General features: G+C 48.9%; 1 protein-coding gene and 1 non-coding gene across 4 annotated transcripts in view; one reads left to right on the top strand and one right to left on the bottom strand.

Moving 5' to 3' along the window:
* Window positions 1–23,442, top strand: part of BCL2 (BCL2 apoptosis regulator) — a 196,005-nt gene that overhangs the window by 137,996 nt on the left and 34,567 nt on the right. The gene's annotated exons all lie outside the window — the stretch shown is intronic.
* On the bottom strand, window positions 6,045–6,181 carry LOC122425913. Its single transcript, XR_006265064.1, has one exon. It is a non-coding gene; the product is annotated as a small nucleolar RNA SNORA13 (small nucleolar RNA).

Raw genomic sequence — 23,442 nt, 5'->3', positions numbered from 1 at the left:
AAGTGGCCTTTATCTTCCTAAAACTAACACTCATTTTCTGTAACCTGTCAGGGGTTAATAAAATATCTGCTAGGGATCTCTGGAGTATTTGGAAGGGAGAAGAAGGGAAAAGAAGGAAGAAGTGTTGCAGAAATGTAAGGTTTTAAAATTCATATCCAAAACTGTGCTTAAATGATAGATACCATAGGTTGCCATATACTGAGTTAATCCATGCGGGGGGTGAGGGGGAAGGCGCAGGAAGATCCTAGAGTTCTTTTGTGAGTGAAGGGAGTATGAAATATTCATCAAAATATCTTTTTGATATGTATCAGTATACAGAAATCTCACTGAGAAAACTAAAGGCTAAATGAAGGCTAAATGAAGGAATAGTCAGAAAAATGGCACCCATGCCAGTGATGAATTTAACATCTGTGTGCCAGGTGCCATTCACAGCACAGCACATCTTCATGGGCACTTGTTCCATCGTCCAGCCTGTAGGTCAGATTCTGCTGTCACCATCCTCTTAGAAAGGAGGGAGGCCAATCGGATAGAAATCTCTTGACTTGAGCAATCAATGTCAATGTCCATGCAGGTATCAATGGTAACATTCAGACCTGGAAGCAGTCAAGCCCCTTGCTGAGACTGCCGAGACTGCCTTCCTTCCTAAGGTGGGGTTGGGATCCTTCCTCCCACACCCCAGCATGTGGCCCTCTGGAAACCAGAGCTACGGGATTCAAACTTCTCTGGCTTCACCCTTCTTGCCTCATCTTGCAAATGGCACCAGGAGGGACGTGTGGAGGGGTTCTTCTTCAGAGCCGGGCGTGGGCTGAGATGAGACTCGGGCTCTGGAGGCATCCAGGGCTGCCTCCTGGAAAGCTGCAGTATCCGTTGTGTGTCTGAGAATCTGGCAAGGCTGCCAGATCAGGCCGCTCTCTTATCATCTGTTTGACGCTCTTCAGACTCTTCTGCCTTGAAAACTGGAAGCTTTTCTTTCCCCAACTGCAGCAACTTGGCTGAGCACCACCCTGGCTCTCAGGCAATGTTCTTTGGTGGGTGGACCATTCCTTCTCATTCCCCCTTGTGGAATCTTTGTGTATCAAGTGCGGGAAAGTAGGTGAAAACCGTTGCTTGGCGCCCACGCTGTGCTTCTGGAAACCTGTTCAGAGGTTCCCAAGCAGGGTCAAGGATGTAAGCAGAGAACCAGCCAGAATATTCTTGCTGCCTTACTATTATTTTTAAATGACAGACTTGTGCTTTTCCATCCGTTTTAATTGAGTCAAGTCCCATGACTTCTGTGATCCCCAAATCCTCCATAAATTCACATACAACTGGCTTCCCCTAACCTGCCCTACTCCCTTGAAACCCTCTCCCTTCCCCGCCTGGGAACCTGCCCTTTAAATTGGACATGGCTCGGATTTTAATCTCTCCTCAAAGGCACAGTGACAATTTCACAACAAAGCAGGCAGTTGGGTGGGGGAGAGAGAGTTTTGTTTTCTGCTCCCATTAAGAGAGCAACTGTTCTTTCTTTGTCCCATGGGGCCGAGTCTTGGCAGCAGGCGGGGGAGACCTTGAATTTGGTGTCGCAACATCCATCAGACCCGAGTAAGCCTGGGCTCCTCGAAGGTGAACTGCAGCTGTTTGGATAAAACCCTAAAATCTTGTTTGTGCGATTCTCAGCCCTTAAATTACAATCGCTCTTCCTGGCAGAGAAACCAGGAAGCTTTCCTTTCCCAGGATCCCGGGCAGGTAATTGTTTTCCCAAACTGCATTTTAATCGCTGATGGAAATGGACATTCTTTGCCCTGAGAACCTTCTCCTTCGTCTATAAAGCCTGTAAACCATCCGCATTCTCCCTGGGCCTTGGATTCAACCCTGAGACTGGATTACAGACCGTCCCTCCCTCCCCGAGATGCATTTCCATCTCTGGTTGTAATTTAGGGCCATTTACATTTCTCAACAACGGTTATGAGCCTTTTAGTCTCTTGGAATCTTGGAGTGCTTTCCTACTCAGCGGCTGGCCGTGGCCAGGTGGCCTGTGATCTCCAGAGAGTGGGAATTGGTGAAATCTGTTTCTTGGTGTCGTTAAGGAGCATAATCTGCCACGAGCCGGTAGTTTTTACCACCGCCAAGTGTTTTCATGGCCCCCGGTCTCCTGTTGATGTATCAGGAGGCCCCTGGTTCAGGAGGCCCCCAGGGGCCCCAATTCTGTTCCCGCCACTACAACACCGGGACTCTGAGTGTAGGGAAGTGGCTGATGACCCGACACTGTTTAGAGGTGTGTCCATCTTACACCCTGTGTGGGGGGCTTGGTGGGGCTGTTCTTCAGAGCAGGAGGAGTGGGTTCATTTTCCACCCTTGTCCCCTCCTGGCTTGCTCCTTATAAGGAAAGCAATGCCAAACCTAGATAGCATATTAAAAAGCCGAGACATCACTTTGCCAACAAAGGTCCATATAGTCAAGGCTATGGTTTTTCTGGTAGTCATGCACAGATGTGAGAGTTGGACCATAAAGAAGGTTGAGCACTGAAGAATTGATGCTGTTGAACTGTGGTACTGGAGAAGGCTCTTGAGAGTCCCTTGAACTACAAGGAGATCCAACCAGTCCATCCTAAAGGAAATCAACCCTGAATATTCACTGAAGGACTGGTGCTGAAGCTGAAGCTCCAATACTTTGGCCACCTGATGCAAAGAGCCAACACATTAGAAAAGACCTTGTTGTTCGGAAAGGTTGAGGGCAGGAGGAAAAGGGGCAGCAGAGGATGAGATGGTTGGATGGCATCATCGACTTGATGGACATGAGTTTGAGCAAACTCCGGGAGATGGTGAAGGACAGGGAAGCCTGGCGTCTGCAGTCCGTGGAGTTGCCAACAGTCGGACATGACTGAGCGACTGAACAACTCCTCTGGGTGGGGAGAGTATTCCCCTCCCTGGCGATTGGCCGACCTGCAGACAGGGAGGCTGAGAAACTCAGACACATCCCGGAGCCCTGCTCCTCCAACCCCTCAGAGTCCATCGCCTCTGCTCACTCCAGGGCCAGGGCTGTGTCCTGAGGGTCACTAGAAGCGTAAAAGCCAAGAGTCTTGAAGGGCAAAGTCTAACTTGCCAGAATGTCTTTACTGTTCATCAGCAAACATCCGTCCATCAAACCTGGTGCTAGGTTCTCTGATACCAACGAACTCGCCGCCCAGAGATTCCAGTCCAAGGTCAAGACCGAGGGGGGCGGGCGGTGAGCACTGCGGCTGGGCTGGCCTCTCGGGCACCGGGAAGCGGCTGTTAGTGGGGCAGTGAGGGGAAGACAGGGCATCCCGGGCTGGGCAGGCAGCCGACAGCGGGGTGGGGGGTCAGGATAGGTGTTTGGAGAGACTGCAGGGGCCCCTGGCGTGTCGTCCTGGAGGGGGCCTGTGCCTATAGGAGGCCCCAGGTGAGGTTTTGGCCTTTTCAGTGTTCCATGTGCCGTTCTTCATGTCGCGATAGGGATGAGTGAGCTGAGAAATGCAAAGCTTGGCTGCATAGTTAGGCCTTCACCTTTCTTCCCCAGTGGCTCATGGGTAAAGAACCTGCCTGCCAATGCAGAGACATAAGGGACCCGGGTTCAGTGCCTGGGTCGGGAAGATCCCCCGGAGGAGGGCATGGCAGCCCACTCCAGGGTTCTCGCCTGGAGAATCCCTGGTCAGAGGAGCCCGGCGGCTACAGTGCCTGAGCTCACAGTCTCAGACACGACTGAGTGACTTAGGCGCGCTGTTAGGAAAAGTGTTTGGTGCGTTCTGCCTGCGGCGGGGCGGGCAGCGTCCCAGGAACTGACTGAAGTCAGGCGTACTGCCCTTGCCACACGCCACACGCCTACCACTCACTCACCCCGTCACTGACTCGTTCATCCATCATTGCATCTACTCATTCACTCAGCAAACATCTCCTGAGCAAGTGTTGCCTACACGCTGGACGCTGCTAGGCAGGCGAGCTTCCTGTCGGCAGCCGCGAGCAGGAAGCGTGTAAAATCCTAGTCCCCGGAGGCCTGGCCACCCGCGTGGCCTCCCAGGCCTCCGTCCACACTCTCTGCGGGTCCCGCATGTCAGAAAGGTGTGCAGAGAGGACCGGAAGCAGGCCCGTCTCTCCGGCCACGTCCCCTCATTCCGGAAAGTACTGATTAGTCTGCAAGTGATGCTATCGCCGGGTTCTCAGAGCAGCGGTTTCCATCGCCGCTGCCGCGCTCTGTGCTATTAAAGCGCTGTCCCGTCAGTGGACCGTGCAGAACGCTGACGGGCACGACCCGCATGGCTTGTCCGGGGACGCACAGCCAGATGACAGAGGTGCGAGCTGGAGCTGAGCTGGTTGTTTAGAGCTCCCTTTGCTTGAGAATGCCACCCACAGCTTTCACCCACCTTCCCGTCACCCGAGTCGGCTGGACTCCCTTTATCCCGAGTCAGAGCTCTGGTGTGAGAACTTCCCTTGTGAGACTTCGAGATTCCGGTGAAGCAGGTGCTACTGAGCGGCCCCCGGCCACTCTGCTCTGAGAGGCGCAGGCCGCACAGAAACCTCAAGAGCAGAGATCCCCTGTTGCCAGGTTCTGAGAGCGGGTCTCAATAGATCGTCTCCTTGGCCGTCCCGGTAGCTCACCGTCCCACGGGGCCTCCCCGGGAGCATTTTTGGTCACCTGTGTCCTGGGAGGAGGGGAGAGCAGGGGTCAGAAAATCTGAATTTGAATGTCATCTCTACCATCAACCAGTGGATTGGTCCAGGCCATCTCTCTCTCTCACCTGTTTAATTGAAGTGTAGTTGCTTTAGGGGGCTTCCCCATTGCCTCAACAGTAAAGAATCTGCCTGCAATGCAGAACAAGAGACACAGGTTTGATCCCTAGGTGGGGAAGATCTCCTGAAGGAGCAAATGGCAACCCACTCCAGTGTTCTTGCCTGGAGAATCCCATGGACAGAGGAGCCTGGTGGGCTACGGTCCAGGGGACTGAAAGAGTCAGACACAACTTAGCGACCAAACCACAACCAGCAGTACACAGTTGCTCTCCAGTGTTGTGTCTCTGCTGTTCCGCAAAGGGGGTCAGCCGCACGCATGCACGGAGCCCCTGTTTTTTTCTGGATTTTCTTCCCGCAGAGCATTGAGTAGGGTTCCCTGTGCACTATATGGTGACTTCTCACCACTGTTCTGCTGTATGCTTGGTGGTGTATATATGCCCCCTGTCTATATGGTGACTTCTAGTCTTCTGGTTTATACTTAGCGGTGCATATATGTCAGCCCCAGTCTCCCAGTTCATCCCACACCACCCTCCTTGCCCTCTCGGTGTCCACATGTATGTTCTCTATGTCTGTGTCTCTAGTTCTGCTTTGCAAATAGGTTCGTCCGTACCTCGGCCACCTCTGAACACCTCTGAGCTCTAGTTTCCTCACCGCTGAGTTTCTTCTTAATCCCACGGGGGAAACAGGTTTAGCACCAACAGAGGGGTCTCAGATGAACTAACCAGGACTGGAATCCGTCTGGGACGCCCAGCACAGCTGTACCAGCTGTTTACAGCCGGCTGAAGTCTGTTCGGGTGGCTTTGGGTCCACACCATGCTGGTTGTTCAACATTTTGAGTATGACTCCCGGAAATAATTTATGTGAAAGAGTTTGTAGACAGTATAGCACACGGCTAGCTCGTTTGATAGCGGTGTTTGGATAGTCACCACTGCCAAGTCTAATGTTAAATATATATTTTCTCTATGTATACTTTTTTCATCATCTGACAAATAAGTAGTCTTCAAATTAGTGTGTATCTTTTGAGTCTTAACGAAGGAGAAGTAACACAACATTTAGGTTCAAACATTCTTATCAAGTATTTTTTCATGAGTCATCCTGATTTTCCAGGAATCATTTCTGAGCCTCAGAGAGTGACTGAAGGACCACTCGTTTTGGCCTTTTGAATGAAGATCGTATTTGGTAAAGGTGACTTTTGACAAGATACTATTCATTCTAGACTTCTCTAGAATGTCCCGGCACCCCTACACTTCAACTGGTGATCCAGTATGACATCTTAGGTGAACTGGCAGACAGTAGACATTTTTTTTTTTTTTTTTGAGTATATGTTACTTACGCAGCTCCTACACCGAAGATATCAAATACAAGGGTAGGAAAATAAGCTGCGCAAGTGTTTGGTTTACGCCTTTTTTGACACCACATCCACTAGTTTCCAAAAGTGAATGGGCAACACAAAGGCGGTAAGAAAACCGCGTAAGGAATGCTGCGTGGCGCCGAGGTGCTAACCCTTCACTGTTCTGAGGGCAACTAAGCCCAGTTCTACATTTTCGTCTCCGACTCAGAATCTAACTGGGTAAGGAACGCTTAATTACTCTATTAGATGACTAAAACATTAAAATCTCGAGGCAACTGATCCTTTCTGTAAGAACATGAAAACTCACCTGCAAGGATGGTGATACTCATTTCCGCCAAATTCTGCACCATGACATAGTTATCAAGATCTACACCTGAAATGGCACTCTCGCGTGGACCTGATTTCACACCACGACATGGTCGGCATACGTGCTGTACACGGTGAAGCCTTTCCCTTTCACACGCACAAAATCCCCGCATTAGAAATTCCCTGACACACAGTCGATAAACTCAAAAGCCCCCACCCCCATCGCCCCGTCTCCTAGCATGGAAAAGCAGACTCGGGCCGCTTGGAGCCTCCTGAGGTCTCAACAACGTGGCGGAGGCCAAAGCAGGCCGCTGCCCTCTACGCGTTCAGGTCCCGGGAGCATCTTGCCCGGTCCGGTCTCGGCAGCAGCCTCCCAAGACTCGGGGAAGCCGCATGGTCCTGCCCGGCGCCCCGGCCCTCAGAGGCCTGGCTGTGGGACGACCCGAGTCACGCGAAGCTCCAGCAAACGACCGTCGCCTCCGAGAGCCGAGGCCAGAAAACTACAGTAGACATTTTTAAAGGGGCTTCCCCAGCAGCCCAGTGATTAAGACTCAGCGCTTTCGCGGCAGGGGCCAGGGGGCGCGGGTTTGGTCCTCAATGGGGGAACTAAGATCTCACGGGCCATGCAGTCCCCCAAAGAGGGTGTGTGCTGTGGTTCTTAGTGGAACGCCACGAAGTTCATTGTTTTGCTGGAGATGACAGGAGATGTGATTTCATTTGAGGAGGGCCATGGTACTACTCTTTAGGCTGCTTATAAAGGACAGTGATATTCCATTCTTCAGCTGGCTCTCAGAAAAGGACGATTTGGTGCTTAATTTTAGACTAGAATATAATCGGCAGGAGACACACCCACATGCCCCAGGAAAAGAAGAGTAGGGAGACAAAAATAAAAAGCAAACGTGGCCAACCCCGTACCCACCCATCGTGCCGAAGCACCTGCCAGAAATTCTAAGTCCCAGTCTTGCTTCTCAGTGAGTAATTTTAGGCTTCATAGTGTTGTTTGGGTCCCTTATCTTTTTGTGAAATGAGTGCTACCTTAGAAAATATGTAATCTGGGTTCGTGAATGACATGTGACTCTGGACAGGTCATTTGCCTCTGCTAGGCTTCAGTTTTGGCTTCCCTGTGGCTCAGATGCTAAAGAAGCTGACTGCAATGCGGGAGCCCCGGGTTCAATCCTTGGGTCGGGAAGGTCCCCTGGAGAAGGGCATGGCAGCCCATTCAGTAGCATTGCCTGGAGAATCCCGTGGACAGAGGAGCCTGGTGGGCTACAGTCCACAGGGTCGCAAAGAGCTGGACACGACTGAGCGACTGAGCACACACACACACACACACAAGGCTTCAGTTCATCACCTGTGACGTGAGGGTCAGGTAGCCCTGACTCTGTAGGGGTTTTATAAAGAATTCAACGAGTATGTGTGTGTGTACGTAATTATATATCTCTGTATCTCCTTGGAGAATTAAACTGAAGCTATATCCCCTCTCTCCAGAAAAATTCATGAACACAAGAAATTTAGCAAACTCTTTTCAGGGAATTTCTGGACTTCCTAAAACCATAAACATCCTAATAAAGGGCTCTATTATCTAAGGGAGAAAACCCTGGGTTGAATGTCCCTTTTTGTGCTAAAATTTTTATTATGTTTTTATCACTTGAAAGGAAACTGTAAATCACATTTGAGTATTGTCAGTACTGCACAGTAGATATTTATGATCACTGAAAAAGTAGTGGAAATGTTAGTCACTCAGTCGTGTCCGATTCTTTGTGACCCCATGGACTATAGCCTGCCAGGCTCCTCTGTCCATGGAATTCTCCAGACAAGAATACTGGAGTGGGTTGCCGTTTCCTTCTCCAGGGGATCTTCCCTACCCAGGGATTGAACCCTGGTCTCCCCCCGGAATTCCAGGCAGATTCTTTACCTTCTGAGCTACCAGAGAAGTCTAGGATTTCTAAACTCAGTTAATAATATACCAAATGATAAAAGTCCTCATACAAAAAAGGTTTTGTATAATTATAGTTGATAGTAACAGGGTTTGCTATGTAGTAACAGGAGGGACATTTATATGGACATATATTAATTTATTTCTAAGCTTAACTCAATATGAGGAATAGTTTTTCATTCCTCACTTGTACAGGGTGGAGATGGACTTTTTTCTTTCAATTTGTTTTTCCAGACCTATTTAGAGCAGTCAAAATAGGAAAACCACCACACCGGTCCTAAAATTCACTTCCTCCATCCGTTTTCTGTACTCTGCTCCAGGTTTGATGAGTATAACTTTCTAAACATGTCATTTATTTTTATTTTTATTTTAGTCTAAATGTCCCTTCAAAAATACCAGGGGAAAATATTTTTAGCTTAGCTAAGAAAACAAACATGTTGAAATGACACCCAAAATGTTCAGAAAGAATTGGTGTTTCTAGTGTATTTTAACAGTGAGCCCAAATGATACATGTTGAAACAGAATTTTTCTTCATCTTAGGTGTGTTAATTTCTTCAAGAAATAAAACAGAGAACAATTGAATCCAACTTTTATATCGGAGCTAAATGTTTGTTGTCTTAAAAGATAATTTCAAGGTAGACACTCTGCTGCCTTTTTCCCCAAGTTTTTAATTGCTGTTTATGGACATCCTGGGCAGAGCCAGTGGAAATGCCAATAACGGTGCAAACGAGGCAAAAGATGGGAAGAAGAGTAGTGCTGAGCTCAGCACCACGCATGCACCATAAAGAGACTGTTCTGCCTTCATGACCTCCTAGAAGGCTTTGGTAGAGTTGACAGCTTAGGATTCATCAGGTTCCATTTTGATCCTTACTCTGAGAGCATAACTTGGTTCTGTACAGATCCAAGGGGTGAAAATGATTCTCTTTTGACTCAAAAATATGATCCATTTCACCAGCTCGTCAGGGCCAAGCAGTCTCAGCATCTGTAATGTCTGCATTGTTCCTGTTCCATAAACAGATGAGTGGGGACCAATAGTAATGAATGAGTGGGTAACACTGCGTGAGTGAGTAAGTGAAAGAACAAATAAAGTAACTACCCAGTCAGGCGCTCCATCTGGCTTCAGAACTGTTCATTGAGATTGCGTTTCATTCGCTGGGTCTTTAACTACATAGACCTTGACTCAGCTCAGCGCTCTGCCTTCTTGGGGTCATGGGAAGAATCTGAGTCTTGGATGCCTTAGCCCAGCTACAGGTCAAAGTTGAAATCTCTGTTCTATTCATTATATGTATTATCTTCATCTCCTAGAACTTGAAGCATGTTTATCATATATATTTGGCTAGCTTTCTTCCAGATGGTTCTCCAGTTTCATTTTACCGATTGCATTGTGTAGCTCTTTTGTGAATGCACTTAACTAGACTTGTACGAGAATAAATGACATTATCGATCTGTTGGTCGTTGTCAGTAACTTCCTTCTCATCTCATGATTACTAGTGCTTTTCTCTCGCAAGCCTTCTGAACCCTGCTGGGCCCCCAGTTGCTAAGCATTTTCACTGTACTTTGTCTAACTTTATCAGGATCTTCTAACCTCCCTAACCCAGGCAGTGAAGTGGACTCATTCACACTGGGCTTGTAGAATTACAAGATGGACACTATGAAATGTATCGGTGGGCTATTTAAATCCTTTCCCTTCCTAAAAGGTTACAAGGCCAGATTTCTGAAATTAAGGGTTTTTGTTTTTAAACCCATTAGGCCAACATGGGGACTAAAACTTGAAAATTGCACATTAGATCATTGGCAGGGTGGTGGATTCACATCACACACGTGGCTATGGATTGGGGAGCAAAACATGGATTTTAGACTTATACAAAAAAGCTCACTTTGCATTCAGAATAGAAGAAAACATCGATTGTAACAGAGAGAAAAATCCCACAGAAACTCAGTCTATGCTATTTGATTGACATTATCTCAAAGATAAATTAACCCTTGCTCAAAAGTTCTCAAAAAAAGTCTATTTACCAAGAATACCTAATGAAAGGGTTGTTCCTTTTGACCCTTAAGTTTTTGAAGAAGGCACCTGATTGGTATATTTCCCTTTGTCCCGATGCCCAGCCAACCGCCAGCAGCAACGCAGTGACCTCTGGTGACAAGCCTGGTTGATTCCAGACCCACTTTTCACATTATCACTTGTACGTGTGTCTCCTTACGTGCAAAAGAGAAGTACACGTGGATGAAAGTTTCAGAGGCTGCAGGCAGCCCCAAGATTTGAAAACTCACCTATAAAGAGGGGATGTGAGGGGAGACTTGTAGGACAATGAAGCAGGGAGAAAGAACCCCCAGATGGGACCCAGTTTACCGTCCTGTGTCAGACTACGACTCTAATCTTAGCGTACGAGGTGAGGGTTCCCCCTGACCTTGGGCTGGGCCCTGGGCCTTTTCTCCCTGAACACCAGGGATGGCAAAGAGGAAGCCAAGTGTGTCGCCACAGAGTTCTGCAAGGCTAGGTCAAAGGTGGAAAACAACGGATCAAAATAGAAGTAGGGCCCAGCTACTACTTACTACTTCTGGGTAGCAATTAATACCCTGCTTATTACATACCAGGCACCATTTCAAGCTCTTTGCTGTATTATTGTATCTCCTTTAAAACCAGGTTCTGGAACTTCTGTGGTGGTCCAGTGGTTGAGACTTTGCCTTCCAATGCAGGGGGATAAGGGTTCAATCCCTGGCTGGGGAGCTGGGATCCCACATGCCTCGTGGCCAAGAAGCCAAAATGTAGAACAGAGGCAGTGTTGTAACAAATTCAATAAACACTTTGAAGACATGGTCCACATTAAAAGAAAAAATCTTGAAAAAAACAAGTTCCTGAGTGCTGCCCCATCTGCTAGCTGTTGATTAGCTCCATGATTTATTCATTCATACAGCACGTATGATGTGCCAGGCCCACACCGCTTTAAGCATATTACATGTAACGACTCATTTAATCCTCACAAGAACGTCGTGAGGCAGTACTGTCACTAATCCCACTTTACAGATGAACAGACTGAGGCCCAGAGGCACTTTTAGCACCTTGCCCAAGATCATGCCGTAGGAAGGCGCCGAGCTGTGACGACACCTGTGTCGTGCTCTCAGCCACCACGACAGGCTTCTTCTCAGGTTCTGATACTCACTGATTATAATTATAGTCTGGCTGTTGGTTATATGAGTTTGGTCATTGTAATCACAAAGAAAACATTGAAAAATATAAAATGATGTAAACAGATAACCTCTGCTGTCCTCAAAAGATCAAATTTTAGTTAGGGTTAAAATTACTTTGATGATATTCATTGATATCTAGGACTTTAAGGATGGCTCAGTGGTAAAGAACCCGCCTTCCAGTGCAGAAGATGTGGTTCGATTTGGGTCACCTGTGTCATGGGAGGAAGAGAGTGGGGGTCCGAAAATCTGAATCTGAATCTGAATTTGAATCTCATCTTTACCATGAACTAGTGGATTGGTCCAGGGCACTTCTTTTTTTTTTTTTTAAGTTGAAGTATAGTTGCTTTAGGGGCTTCCCTGGTGGCTCAGTCAGTAAAGAACCCACCTGAAATGCAGGAGACCGCTTGCAGCACGGGAGACTCGGGTTCGATCCCTGGGTTGGGAAGATCCCCTGGAGAAGGAAATGGCAAAACCCACTCCAGTGTTCTTGCTTGGAGAATTCAATGCAGAGAGGAGCCTGGTGGGCTACAGTCCATGGGGTTGCAAAAGAGTCAGACATGACTTAGAGACTAAACCACAATGACAACAGTTGGTATCTATCTGTAAACCAAAAGGCGATTCTTTGTCTGCATTTAATGGAGAAAGCAGACCCTGGGGTGCTTGACGACTCAAAGAAGCCCCCCGTGGAATCGGTTGGGGCATGCCTGTCACGAGCATTATCAGGTGCCCAGAGACCTGCCCCTTGGCAGGATCTAAGGATCAGGAGCGGGAGTCTCTCCAAGACTGTAAACCAGAGCTTCAGAACCAGAGGCTATGATTCAGTGCCGTTGGACCAATAAGCAGCTCTAATCAAAAACAGTTAAGCCCCCAGAATAAAGACTCAAGACCACTGAGGCAGAGACTTACCTGAGGTGGTCCAGTGGTTAAGATTCTGCTTTCTAATGCAGGGATTCGGGGTCAATCCCTGGTATGGGAATTAAAGCCCCACATGCTGAGGGGTATGGCAAAAAAAAAGGCCACGGGCTGCCAGCATGCAGGGTGCCATGTTATTTGTGTTCGGCTGTTGCGGGCGGCCCGTCCCTTGGGTTTGGATATAGCAGAGAAAGTGCAGTAACCACTGGTCAGCTATGCTTCTAGATGCTTCCCTCCAGGTTCCTTTCTTCTTCCCACGGAAGATGTGCAGACCACCTAAAAAGCCCTGCCATTCCAGGAAGACTTTATACTTAACAGAAGATAAGGGAACCTGTAGAAATTTATGCTACAGAGGCCAAATTAATTTACCAGTGAGCAGAGCAGTCTCCTTTTCCTTCCAGCTGGAAACAGATCAGAAGCTTCAAGGCATTAGAAAATGCAAGCTACATAACAAAATTCTGAGTCCAAGCATCTCATGGAGTTTTGGCTCTTGATGTTAACGATGAAGGATTGTAACCCAGGTGTGACTCTCAGTGCAGAGTTGGCAGTCTTTATTAGAACGGCAGCCAGCTGCAACAGTGACCTCTAAGAATATGGAAATAGACCGTCCAGGGCCACCATGTTTCAGCTCAGCGTTTGACATGGGCAGCTCGTCCCAGTACTGAAAGGGTAGCAGCCGCCTGTGGTCCAAGGACACTTAGGGGCTCTTAGCAGCGAAGGACACGAGGATGTACAGGAGCCCTTGAAGAGCCCTCTAGTCGGCACAGCTGCCTCTAGGCAGGACCATCTCACCACTTCAGACAAATGAGAAGCATCCTGACAACAGACCTCCAGAGGAGGGACTCCAGGGAGACAGTGCAGGACAGGAAAGCCTGACACGCTGGGGTCCATGGGGTCGAGAAAAGGCAGACATGACTGAGCAACTGCAACGAACAAGGGAGCAGCTCCAAGCTCATTCATCAGCTTGCACTCTAGCAAAGCGGTCTTGGGTAGCTAGGCTGTTCCTGCAGCAAGGACAGGAATCTATCCTAGAAAGTTACACGACTTAAAAATGTTACAGATGGGTGGATGGATGGATACAGATAGATGATGGATGGAGAAAGAGAGAGAGGTAAATAAAAAGATGATGGAGAAAGGTAGAGAGGGAGAGACAGACCGAAAGGGTGAGAATAGGTGACTGTGAGGGACGGTCAAAGCCCTAGCAACAAGACACTTAAGAAGTATTTATTAAAGAATTATTTGCCAGTGAATCCACCAAAACCCGTGCAAAACAGATGCCCGCTTTTGTCATGTTCCTGACGCACTGCCCACAGGCCTCTGATGTAGCACCTTATCATGTTGCAGCATTAGGATTTGGTAGCTGACGGTCTGCTGGCTGGAGTGTGAGCTCCTATCTTATTCTTGTCTGCAGTCTTAGCATCTAGCCCAGTGTCTGGTTCCATGGAAGGAAGGAAGGAAAAAAGAAAAGAGGGAGGGAAGTGGGTCAACCGAGATGATGAATAAAGGTCTGTCTTTAAAGGAGCGGATCACTCCTGATGTGGCAGTCTTCAGTGTCTTCCTGCCCAGACCTCACCCGTCTGATGTCCGCTCCCCCTCCGTCAGTGGTGAGCTGTCACCCTCAAAGTCACCATGATCATGTATGATCGCCTGGCGTTGGACGGGTTTGTTGATACTTACCCCCATTTAATACCTTTCTAAGGAATGCTGATTCACTGGGAGGCTGTTTGTCGTGAAATAATCTCCCCGCTGTGTTTCGCTAGAGTTCATTGTGTGTGTGTACCTTCCGTAGCTCCGTGGTGTGGTCTCAGCCAGCGAGAGCTGGCGTGACGCCTGGTGAGGTGTGCTCTCGGCCCGCGGTCCTGAGCAAACCTTACACAGATGTCCTCGGGCAGCGCGCTTTTGCTCGTTGAGCGTGTTCTATGTCCTCTGACACGCTGCCCTTGACACACACGGCTGACGAAAGTCATGGGAGTGAAGGTCCCAGCTCCAAACGCCGCTGTGGGAAGTCAGGGGAGAGGCCGCGGAGTCCAGCCGGCGCTTGAGGTCTGCTGGCGGGACCCGGGACCTGGAGAACCGGGCGCCTCCAGTGCCGTGGAGGGAGTGGGGGCATCGGGGCTGGGGGGGCCTGGAGGCATCCTTGGAGGGCAGGGAGGGGCCAGTGCAGTGCTGGGGCCTTCCGGGTGGCCCGCCTGGCCAGGGTCGTGTTGCCGAGCCCCCGGGAAACGATCACGCGGCCTGTGGCCCTCCCAGGGCCCCCGGCCGCTGACCTGGCGGGAGTGACACCCTTCTGCCCGCATCCAAGCCCTCGCATCTTTCTAGGCTCAGCCTAAGGCTGATTTGGCCAGGTTTCTCCTCCTCCACAGAAGCTCCTTCTCCTTCCCTTGGAGCCCTCTCTCGGGCAGCCCCTGCAGCCCTTGGACCCTGAGACGTCTCCCCGGGGCCTCGTACTGGGCAGCCTCTGAAGCCCCGAGCAGCTGCCACGCTCACAGCCCCTCCCAGGGAGCGTGGCCCGCAGCGACTTCTCGCACCGAGGGCTTGGGCCTCGTGGGCCTGCACCCTGGCCCTCACTGATGCTGGGTTAGGGCCCGCAGTGTAACAGAGGGTGCCGCACTTGCTCTGCAGGAGACAGCGCAGCTTGGCAAGAGGCCTGGCACAAGCCCCCTGCCTGTCCGGGGCACTTCTGTGTGTTCACACTCACGTGATATACTGTTTTTTTCATGCCAAATGGTACAAAAAGGAAAATTCAAGTGGTCCGTAATTTCGCCACCCAGATTATTCATCATGTTAAAAGGGCAAAAAAATATCAGTTGTTTTATTCACATGCTGTATTTTGTTCATGTGTACCTTAGTTTTTAGACTGTTGCTATTCATAGATCATTACCTCTGTTTCAGAGATTAGTAACTCTTTAAGTTTTAAAAATCACGTTTCATACGTAAATCCCCAGTTTTTAACTGGTTTTATTTCAGTTGGGAACAGCATTATAAAGATTACAAAGAACAGTTAAATTCCCAGGTTATCTAGAAAGGACTATTCAACTCAAAATGTATCTTTCCCATAATAAACACTGTGGGCACACTGGTTTATGACGATGATTGATTCAGTTAGACCTTCCCTGGGAGTCATCTGTGTTCTGTAACCTTGTCATATAGTGTGATCGTTATCTGCACTTTCCCTGGGGCTGAAGTCTTTTCTATTCCTTTGCTAGACCCAAAGGTCCTCTAGTCCAGCGTCTCACCTAATCCTGCCTTTCTCCCCCTGTTGCAATTCCCTTCTCCAGGGGGTCTTTCCAACCCAGGGATCGATTCTGTGGCTCCCACACTGCAGGCAGATTCTTTACCATCTGAGCCACCACGGAAGCCTGTACCTGGCTCTTGGCATTCTGTAAATGTTTGTCGAGCAGGTGCACATGAAACACACCTAGCCTGATGCCTTTGCCCAAGGAGTATATTATTCCCATGGATTCTTTTCAGCTTGTGAGCCCACAAGGACGAGCGAGATGGGATCAGAAGGGTCTCCTGCGTTACTGAGACTGAGAACCCGGCCACTGGGCAGGGCAGTGGAGATGGGGGACCAGTCGGCCGAGGCTGTAGGAGGGATGAACGCAGGAGGTTCTTGAGGGCTCCCAGGCCCGAGAGGTCTGAGGCTTGGGGCCGGGGAGATGGGGATAAAACTGTCCCAGAACAATGAAGACGGAGCCAGAGACAGAAAAAGTGACAGCGATGAGTCCAGGGAGAGGGACAGAGAAACACACAGACAGAATCATAGCAAATACATTCATCTGAACGAGACGGCTTCTGCCAGTGCTGGCCGGCCCCGAACGCCTGTCTCCTCCTCCGGGTTGTAAATCCCTCGCGAGCAGGGCTCACGGCTTGTTCACCTGGGGGTGCTCAGGGCCGAGAGGGGGCCTGGCACACAGCAGCTCCCGGGAACGGTTTAGAACCTGAACTGAGTTGATAAAGGAGGATTTCGCCACCTGTTTTGACAGCATATCCAGGGCTCCCGTGGTTTCCATCGCCTGGAATATTATGAAGCTCTCTCCTTAAATCTAACTGTACTTTCCTGATACAGTTTAAGTCCATTTCCTCTCAAATGGCTTACAATGCACAGGATGATTTTTCAGCCATCCGGGAAGAAGGAATACTGTGTATAAAGCCTGGATTCAATAAAACCAGATTTTTTAAAAAATAGCTCTTAGCATCTTCTACTACAGACACTGGTCTGGGCAGGGCTTTTTATTTTATTGAATCCAGCTGAATAGCTTGACTACATTAATAATGGGGCTTCATTTCCAACCACTGGCTCACAGTCTTTTCCCCTAAAAGCCTTATGGTACTTAAGCAACTGCTAATACATGAATAATTGCTGGTGGCATCATTTCCTGCCATGATTTGACCACCAGGATGAGGTTTTTCTTCTTGTACCTAATCTGGTGTTCTCAAGCAGGCCATGTGTGGGCCTGCAAGATCATACTGCAAATACAGTAAACAGATCTAACTGCAGCTATGATTTGGGTTGTATTAGGTTTCTTTATGTGGAGAAATTAAGGATTTGAGGGAGATTCTGATGGGTGGATAGTACACTGAAGGGATGCTCCCTCAAGGTGGCCCAGAGGTTTGAACCTAGTATTTCTGCTGAGCATGGTCAGAGCCGTTCTGCAGGGTCCCTGGAAGGACTGGCAGATTTTACCCCACTTACTTTAAAGATGCTCTTTTGCTCTTTCAGGACTTCCCTGGTGGCCCAGTGGTTAAGACTCTGCCTCGCAACGCAGGAGACTTGGATTTGATCCCTGGTTGGGAACCAAGTGGGTGTGTGTGTGTGTTCAGTCACTCAGTCCTGTCCGACTCTTCACGACCCCGCAGACTGCAGCCCGCCAGACGCCTCTGTCCATGGGATTCTTCAGGCAGGAATACTGGAGTGGATTGCCATTTCCTTCTCCAGGGGAATCTTCCTGACCCAGGGATCACACCAGCGTCTCTTACGTCTCTTGCATCGGTAGGCAGATTCTTTACCACTAGCAACACCTGGGCCTCCCTGCTGGCTCAGCTGGTAAAGAATCCGCCTGCAATGCGGAAGACCCGGGTTCAATCCCTGGGTTGGGAAGATCCCTTGGAGAAGGGAAAGGCAACCCACTCCAGTGTTCTAGCCTAGAGAATTACATGGACTGTATAGCCCATGGGGTCTCAAAGAATTGGATACGACTGAGTGACTTTCACTTACTTTTGGGAACTAAGAGGGGCTTCCCTGGTGGCTCAGGGGTAAAGAATCCGCCTGCAGTGCAGGAGCCCTGGGTTCAACCCCTGGGTCGGGAAGATCCCCTGGAGAAAGGAATGGCAACCCACTTGCCTGGAGAATTCCATGGACAGAGGAGCCTGGTGTCCATGGGGTGTCCAAGGAGCCTGGTGTCCAAGGGATCAGAAAGAGTCGAGCATGACTGAGTGACTAACACTTTCACTTTCTCTTTCTTGGGAACTAATATCCCACGTGCTGCAGAGCAGCCAAACCTGCATGCCACAACTAGAGAGTCCATGCCCGGAATGAAGGACCCTGACACAGCCAAATAAATAAAAAATAAACATGCAAAGAGATGCTATTTATTCAGCTCCCATAGAACCATGCTTCTTTTTAAAAAAAAGTTTCCCTGCAGGATGATACTTAACCATCACTTGAGTGATATTTTTTAGTATACCTAACTGGGGCAAGATACCCGAGTAGAAGACAGATACCTAAAACATAGTTGTTAATGGGAATACAGCATAGCACCTAGGAGCGCAGCTTGGAGCCTCATGACCTGAGCTTGGATCAGCACTTTCTCAACATGTGGCTTTATAGGAGTTACCTATTCTGCCTCGGTCTTCTCCTGTGAGAAGTGGGGTTGTTAACAGTATCTACTGCATCCAGATAAATTGATGTTTGCTGAATGCTTAGATCCATGCTTGATCACAGAGCTCTGAAATACCTGTTATGACTTACGTTTGTCGTTTTGTTGAAAACTCAGGGCATTTGTTCCTCTCCACATGGCCCCCACTTAGGATGCATAGTGAAGCTGATCTCCCACCTCACATACAATACTTTTTTGGCCAAAATAAAGTATTTCTTTTAACTGGGAACTTTGTGTGCCCATTGCAGTGGGGCTCAGTACTGTGGGGATAAAAGGGAACAAAAAGCAGGATGCCCCCCTCAAAGACTGCAGTCCAGCTGGACAAACGTGACTATCGCGCTTCAAGTGGAACCAGAGGGCAGACAGGTGACGCGTGGGAGGCCTTCCAGAGATGGAGGCGCTTAACGCAGCTGGCCTGGATGGCCAGACCAGGCTCCTGGAAGGATGATCTGAGTTTGGGAACAGGGTGCAGACTTGCGGGATGGAGGTAGTAAGGTGATAGTGAGTTGGGAGGTGGAGGCGGGGATAGCGTGTTGGGGGGCTCGGAGGGGGCGGGTGGGAATCTGGGGGGACCAGCTCAGCTCAGTGGAGAAGCAGCGAGGGCAGGCCCAGGCCGAGGGCAAATTGCAGGGTGAGCGCAGGTGGCACCGGGAAGTCAAGGGAGAGAGGCCCGACTATGGAGGTCTTCACAGAGCAGGCAAATGAGTGTTTAGACTTGGTTGACTAGAAAAAAGGAAGAAAGAGCTCTCTGCCGGCTCTCTGCGAGCTTGGCTGCTATGTCTCCCGAGGCCCTTCCCGCCACAGCAGCATCCCCACACCAGGCCCTGCGCGTCCTCCAGTGACGGCCAAGCTAGAGGCATTAGGCTTTTCCCCCTACATGAGTTACCAACCACCACAGACCCCAGGAACGCTTTTCTGTTTTAGGAAAGGCCATGGTGGCTTGATGGAGGTGGTGAGGCTGCTGTCTCTACCTCTTTACGTCTGAAATCTCTACTAGGACGCAGAGAGACAGGGTGGTGTTTGCTCAGGTGCATGCTCGTCGTCCTGCAGCTTCCTGGGTTTTGCTCAGAGCTCCGTGATCATCTGCTCACGCGAAGGAGGTTTACGGGCCCGTCTGCCCGGCTCTTGCCTTCTCTGGTCTGGTCTTTGCTGTTTCTGGAAGCCGTGTTTTCTTTCCTCCTCGTGGGCCCATTCCAGCCTTGAGTGAGGAGCAGGCGGTCCCCGGCAGCTCATCTGTATCATCGCTCACTGCCTGTGAAGTGGAGGGAAATAAACAGCACATGGGAGGGGGAGTCTGTGTTCTAAGAACTGCTTTGGTTTACACATCTATAGATACACTCACCCAGCACCGCAGGTCACATGGCCTGGCTGGTGAAGCTGAGCATGAGTCACTTGTAAATTAGTCATAGAGAAAGAAATATGTTTCTAAAAGCCAAGCACCGTTGGCTTACACATGAAGCCGGGGGAGTGAACAGGCAGCCTCATAAAGCACTCAGGCCTCCCGTGACAGCTGGCGTGCATGGCGCATCTGGTGGGAAGAGTGAGTCTCCTGGCCCGAGAGCCCTTTACCGTGCGCTGGAGCTGCAGCTGAGCGTCTGGGCCAGTGGGAACCCCCACATTGGAGCAGGGGGTGCTTGGGATCGGTTCCACCTTTAGCCAGTCTTTCTCGTACAGTCTCACTTTGGCACAACAACTTTTCTATTTATTTTTTAAGATTTTTGTTGTTGTTGTCATTGTGCACCATTTTTAACGTCTTTATTGAACTGGTTACAATATTCTTCTGTTCTATGTTTTGTTTTTTGGCTTTGAGGCACGTGGTCTCTCTGACCAGGGATGGAACCCCCACCCCTTGCGCTGGAAGGTGAAGTCTTAATCCCTGGACCACCAGGGAAGTCCCGAGAATGCATATATACACACATATGGATTGGAGGATGAGTACTCTACGATGCTGTGACGGCCTCTGCTGCACATCAGTGTGAATTGGCCATGGGCACACCCGTGACCCTCCCAGCTCCCCCACCCCGTCCCTCCAGACTGTCACCTAGCACCAGGGAGAACTCTTGACTGAGGCCTTTAGTAACATAGTCAGATGGTGGAGACTAACCATCTGAGCCTGAAACATGGAGAAGTGTGTCGGTTGGACAAGAGGTCAGGTCAGGAGGGGCCAAGGAGAGGAGGCCTGGAGTGTCATGGAGCGCAGGAACCTCAGCGGAGCTGGGAAGGAGAAGGAATCCCACCCCAAGCAAGGTGGGAAACCATCTGAGCAAACAGAGCACTCCGGGGACAAAGGCTGCCCCTTCACTGGATCCACTGGGAGCCTCAACTTTTTTGACACACGCAAAAAATAGAGAAGAGGAGGAACAATCACCAAGGGAGGCCAAGGCACTGCTTACTAAATTAGCCCAAAGGAGGGATTTCACCAAATGCAAATTGAACAAAGAACAATATGTGTGACTCAAAATATCCGTTATGCTCTTAATGTGAGAGGGTGTGAGGCAGGGAAGTGACCTTTGAAAGGTTTTAACGTTGTAAACTTTTGTAACCACATTGTTTTGATTGCTGGAAGATTTAAGAAAGGATTACCTCGGGGTACCATTTTGGAAAAGTGATTTAGAAGAAAAAAAAAAAAACCTGCTTTCTACATAGTATGTTGGGACTTTTTTCACTCTGTTTTTGCTTTGAAGACGTCCGATTCAAATGTCCATGAAGCGGCTCCGCCCTTCATGTGAAACGAGGCTAGAGGTGCGGCTCCTGCTTCGTCTGGTCTTCTGCCCCGGCCTGTCTGCCAGAATTCGGGTTCAGTGGGTCGGGGCACCCCTACATGCTCCCCGAAGGAAGTGCCTTTGGCACTGTTTCCCCTCCCAGCCCCACCCCTGCCCCTGCCAGTGGGGCTAAATCCTTGCAAAATAGAGTCTCTGTCCCTCACCCTGAATTGGTGACTCCGGGCCAGACATTCCCCTGAAGGTCTCCTCAGAAGTTTGGGAAACAGGAAATGTGAAGAAAATGTCTAATGTGCCCGGTCATGTGAACTCCTCTTTCGATGTTGCAATAGAATTTTGGAAAAGAGTGCTCAGCCTTGGTTGCACCCTCCTCGTCAGAGTGAGCCTCTGCTCCTTTGAGAATATGGTCAATTTGACTATCCCGCCTCAACTTCCCTCTTTCTAAACATGTTAGCCCCAATGCCTGAAGAACAGAACCAGAAAAGAAACATTCTGGGTCTTCAGTGGCATGGTCAGATTGCCAGCAGGGCTGCTGAGAGGGGCCCATGTGCTTGTTGTCCCTGAAAAGTCCCTTGGCATCTCTTAGAAACGCCCATCCCTGCCAGCGTGTCCGTGCAGGCTCACCTCGCATCTCCGGAACCTTCACAACCTATGTTTGCAATAAATGATTGATGACGAGGCTGGCTTCCCACGCATTTGGCTCTGATCATCTCCACACTGAAACATTCAGATGCAAATAATTTTCAAACTAAATGGCTTCAAGGGATCTTTCCGGGAGGATGGAAAAGCATCCATATCTTCAGAGGGGAGTGGCTTCCCCAGGCATTCGCTTTTAGTCCAGATTCATCCAACTGTACACACACACAAATGTTCTATAGGTAAATTATACCTTCAGGAGAATGTTTAAGATTAATAAAGTGGCTTGAGTGTGGAAAAAATAAAAAGTGGACATGATGTAAATGACTCCACTGAAAGGGATTTCAAAAACATTAAGAGCTGGCCAGTAGGAACTAAGAAATATATGTGGGCAGTCTCCCCACCCCACCCCCCCATACGGGAAATCTTTGCAAGGTGAGCAGATTCAGCCCCGCTTGTAGAAACTACAGCTGGTTATGTGCATGCGTCTGTGTTTTCATATGTGGTTTGTTATCTTGATGTCCATTTTTGTTTGGCTTATTTCCCTATTCAATTGGATTTTTTTCTCCTATTTCCTGACACCCCCACGGTACCAGATATCCCAGGCCTTATGAAAAGCAAATGCCCAATAAATGTCCCCTCATCCCCTGGGATGGTGTCCTTCCCCACGCTCTGGAACATTCTACTGAAATTAGCCAGTGCATGTTGGCCTCCAATGCTTGTGTAAAAATGGAAAGTGAAAGGAGAAACATATACACTTGCACTAGTTTTCAGAAAATTCCCAGCTATGTCAGTTTCTAAAAAAAAAAAAAAAAAAGAAGAATCCATTTCAGAACTTTTACTTGGGGAAAACTATTTTTGCCCCACAAGAAAAATAAAACATGTGCTCAGTAAGTAGTGATATTTATTTAAAAGTAAGAAAACAGTGTTCAAGACTCTGAATGAATGTGGGTGAGGGGGCAAAGCGTCCCTTTGCTTTCTGTCTCTCTTCCCTCCTCTTCATGGCTGCTCAGAAGAACAGGTGTGGAAATTCCCGCCAAGTGTCAGCTCTGTCCGTTTACACGTTTGTATACGGAGTTTCATGTTTTTTTTTTTCCTTCTGACAAGTCAGTCTTTTTGTCATCATCTCATCTTGAAACTAGAGAGGAAGGGAATGGAAGAGCGAATTGCTAATATGAGAGGCTTCTGGAAATTCCCCTTTTATGGTACATGAGTCTTTCTTAAGAATAGTTCTCTTTCAGTTGTGTTTTTGTGATTTCGGTGAAAATCACTTGCCCAGCCCTACCTCTGTTTTGTTTAAGTCTGACTTGATCCCAACTCTCTTTAGTTTATTTTTCTCAGCTCTCTTTAGAATCAGGGGCTGGAGAAGGCGGGGCAGAGGATAACTTGATTTTCACTGCTTGGGAGAAAAGAACCCAACTGAGATACTTAAAAACAAAAAAGATCATCTGAGTATAAATCTATCTTCACGTGATTTTGGACAATGGGTTCACCCAATATCTTATAACCTGAATGATCTCACGTGAACTGAATGACTCACGACTGCCCGGATGGTGATGAGCAGCTTTATAAAACACCCCTGGCATCTTGCGTGTTAATGGAGACTGATTGGTTTCAGTTACAACCTGGTTGAAGGGAAGCTGACCGACCTGTTTCCAAGTCAGTACAATACCAGGTGATTCACAAGCAAAAAAGCTTTTTTCCCACACCGCTTCGGAGGATGTCTTCTTGAAGAAGGATGTAGGTCTTGGACCCTGGGGCTGGAACAGGCTGACGGCCGGTGTGC

This window comes from Cervus canadensis, chromosome 23, assembly GCF_019320065.1.
Source record: "Cervus canadensis isolate Bull #8, Minnesota chromosome 23, ASM1932006v1, whole genome shotgun sequence".
NCBI lineage: Eukaryota > Metazoa > Chordata > Mammalia > Artiodactyla > Cervidae > Cervus > Cervus canadensis.
The sequence above is the reverse complement of the archived record's forward strand: the minus strand, read 5'-3'. Positions and strand labels throughout refer to the sequence as shown.